The sequence below is a fragment of the Lycium ferocissimum genome, chromosome 2 (genome assembly GCF_029784015.1).
Source record: "Lycium ferocissimum isolate CSIRO_LF1 chromosome 2, AGI_CSIRO_Lferr_CH_V1, whole genome shotgun sequence".
NCBI lineage: Eukaryota > Viridiplantae > Streptophyta > Magnoliopsida > Solanales > Solanaceae > Lycium > Lycium ferocissimum.
The window spans coordinates 3169320-3172374 of NC_081343.1; the positions used below are offsets into that span (position 1 = coordinate 3169320).

At 32.8% G+C, this 3055-nt stretch overlaps 1 non-coding gene across 1 annotated transcript; it reads left to right on the plus strand.

Moving 5' to 3' along the window:
* Positions 1-2570: 2570 nt before the first annotated feature.
* LOC132048415 (5S ribosomal RNA) lies at positions 2571-2690 on the plus strand. Its single transcript, XR_009412963.1, has one exon. It is a non-coding gene; the product is annotated as a 5S ribosomal RNA (ribosomal RNA).
* Positions 2691-3055: the final 365 nt, after the last annotated feature.

A 3055-nucleotide genomic window follows, 5' to 3' on the forward strand; every position in this document is an offset into this window, starting at 1 on the left:
TGGAATACTGATTGAATAAGTGTTTATATTTACAAGGAAATAGAAACAATACCGTTTGCCACAATTAAGTACATATTTCATTGACTTAATTACACTGTATGTCAAGTGTGCCCCAGTTACTACCAAATTGGGCTAATATTTGAGGTTCTCTCCTTAAATGACCCACTTCCTATGTAACCCCAAAAATACTTTACATCTATTAGCCCATTAAATTTAAACCTATATTTTTTCTTCATCGTCGAACTCCTTTCTTTCTCTATGTTTCTAACTGTTTTCTTCTTCTTCTTCTTCTTCTTCCCGATTTCAACTTCTACAGGTATATCTCCATTGTTGGAGCTCAAGTTTCTTAGATCTAGAATTTAATTGATTAAAAACAACTCTATTGAAGAATTGAAGCTTTAAGTTTGAACTGTATTTGAGATTTTGAGTATGAAAGCCAAACTTAGATCAGAGAAATTGCTTTACTTAATAACAAATTACAACTGAAATTTTGGAGGTTGTGACTGAAAGACAACCTGGGCAGCCATTGAAGCTTTGAACTTCAATTTCGGGGTTTCGAATTAGTGTTTTATTTGGATTGGGTCTTGCTCTAAAAGATCGGGTATATTTTAGAGAGCTTAAATCTCAAATTTGAGGGGGTTCGGAGGAGTTTTAAGGTGTGATTGGTTTGAGCTTAAAGGTGCTAATAAAAATGTAGCAGTTTGTATCAACACTGTATAATTGTGTATATGGATGCATAAATATATGTTAAACACTATTATACATGTTTATACAAGTTGATATATTATTGACAGTAAGTGTAGTGGTGACAGAAGGTGATTTCTAGTGTAGATATTATATAACATGTATTTATACACACATGTACAATATTGCATAATTATGTATAATTGTGTATAAATGCATGTATTTGTGTATAATCTTTTATAGTTATATTTTTTCAGTTTATAAGAGTATATATACATTATCAGAAGTTTTATACTATCTTCTCTTCTTCTTTTTTTCATTTTACATTCTACTTAAAAGTACTGAAGGGGGTCATAAAGATGATGCTTTGATTTAATTGATCATGGAAAAGATAGTATGTGCTGGAAGGATTCTATAATTCGTTTACCATGTTTTATTTTTTCTTCTATTTTGTTGGATTGGCCTGTCGATTATCAGAGATGTTTCTATTGTTTTAATTTGATCAAAGCTTTGCAATGTAAGTTATAAATTATATGTTAATTTTATTATTATGAATTACTAATATGGGAGTATTAGGTTAACTAAAATAGGACCAAGCGTTGCAAACTATGTCCTCTAGAAAGCACTGACAGAAGAAAGAAGCATCCACACTCTCCAAAATAAAATTTTATGTATCAAGATTTTTAAAACTCTTACAATTTGCCAAATAATACACTTGGAGCCTATTTGGATGAGCTTAAAAAAAGCAGCTTATAAGCTACCTCAATTTATTTTTTTTGGCTTATAAGCTGTTTTCAGTTTATAAGCTGCTTTAGATAAGCTAAGTTAAACGGGTTCAATTATTTTTTAGGCTTATTTTAAGACAAAATGATTTTAAAAATTGCAAAACACTAAAAAAGCTAAAAACAACTTATAAGTTAGTTATAAGCCAATCCAAACGGGCTTACGCGCCTCTTCTCATAGAAACAGATTCATAGGTATTATTAAAACTCTTACAATATCCAACACCAAAATACTTACATATTTTGCTAACTTGCAGGGCCCTGTCGGATGAACTCGGTGTATCACAAGTGCAGTACAGGCCACGTCAACGTGCAACCAACATTGTCGCTGATGCTTTAGCTCAACATGGCAAACACTTGGCCAACAATAATACCTTAGATATTAGGACTTATGTAACCCCTCGTCTTTTATCTTACTAGCTAAATAATGCTGGGTTCCTATCCCATTGTTGTGTTTCTTGGTTATATTATCCTTTCGTGATGATGTTTACGATGTAATAGTTTTATATATATATATATATATATAAAAGATTTTTAAAAAAAGACTGTAACAAAAGAAAATAAGACGTAGGAATTTAGTAGGCTAGTTGGTAATGGCCATAACCTTGTTGGTGAGAATTCGAATCCCACATTGTAATTCCCTCTCCCATTTCCCCTTTCCCTGCCCCCATGTAATAATAATAAAAAAAATAAGACTCAATTTTCCGTTTGGTATTCATCCACGGGTAGAAAATTCAATATAAGTCATCTTAATTAACAACTAACAATGATGCCCCTTTCAAATATATGCCTAATAAAAATAAAAAAATATAAGACCTTTAAAAATTAACACATTTTCCGTTTTTAGGTATCATCAATTCATCATTACAAAATTCAATATAAGTCATCTTAATTAACAACTAACAATGATGCCCCTTTCAGTCATATGCCTTTTACCTAAAAGATTATCCAAAACAAATATAAAGAAACCTTTAAAAATTAACACATTCTTTTAAAAACCCTTTGACAATTTTAGGATCATCAATTCATCATTACAATTTAATTAGGTCAACTCACTCGTCCCATGGCCTAATGGATAAGGCGATTGTGGGTTCAACATATTTCGGATGCGATCATACCAAAGACTAACGCACCAGATCCCATTAGAACTCCGAAGTTAAGCGTGCTTGGGCGAGAGTAGCACTAGGATGGGCGACCCCCTGGGAAGTCCTCGTGTTGCATCCCTCCTTTTGTCGCTTTATTAATCTCACTGGTTTTGCTCATCAAAAACTCCCTTTTAATTATTTGTGTTGTCCTATTTACACTGGTAGGAAGAAAATTACCTACTTCAATGATTTGGTGGCTAAGGTGTCCAATAGAATTACTTGTTGGCATAACAGGACTCTTTCTGCTGGAGGCAAGGCAATACTTATCAAATCAGTTCTTGCTTCTATTCCTCTTCACACTCTTTCTGTCATTCAACCCCTTAAAACCTGTATTAAATAGATCGAAATGTGCATTGCTAACTTCTTTTGGGGGGATAGTGATGGCAAGAAAAAATACCATTGGATGGCCTGGAAAAAGCTGTGTTATCCTACTTGTGAAGGAGG